This window comes from Corvus brachyrhynchos, unplaced genomic scaffold (assembly GCF_000691975.1).
Source record: "Corvus brachyrhynchos isolate BGI_N302 unplaced genomic scaffold, ASM69197v1 scaffold4, whole genome shotgun sequence".
In the NCBI taxonomy this organism is placed as follows: Eukaryota; Metazoa; Chordata; class Aves; order Passeriformes; family Corvidae; genus Corvus; species Corvus brachyrhynchos.
Genome location: NW_008237878.1, coordinates 8,379,666 through 8,380,097, shown reverse-complemented (window position 1 = coordinate 8,380,097; position 432 = coordinate 8,379,666).

Genomic DNA, 432 nt, shown 5'->3' with positions numbered 1-432 from the left:
GGTCAGGACCATGGCGGAGGCTGCAACCAGGCACCCCGAATGGCCCGGGAGGGTCTCAGTCCTGCTCAGCCTCACCCCAGCAGGGCCATGGTGTCACCCTGAGGTGCATAGGAGTGGTGTCCTCTCTTCTCCAACACTGGGGTGCCCAGATCTAAAACCCTCAAGAACCGAGCGGGAGCAGGAGCCAGAGGCCATGTCGGGGTCAGACAGGCCCGGGCAGGAACGGGCTGCCCAGGGCAGGTAGTGTAGCCTAGCTGAGGGCACGGCCCAGCACAGCCCATGGCCCAGCTGTCCCTGGGCTGTTGGGGACAACGAGGGGCCCTGGGAGGAGCTCCAGCAGCCTGAGCAGTGGTGGAAAGGGAGGTTTAGATGGGCTGGAGGGTGTGAGGCAGACCCCAGCTGTGGCATGGTGTCACTGGCAGACCCTGGCTG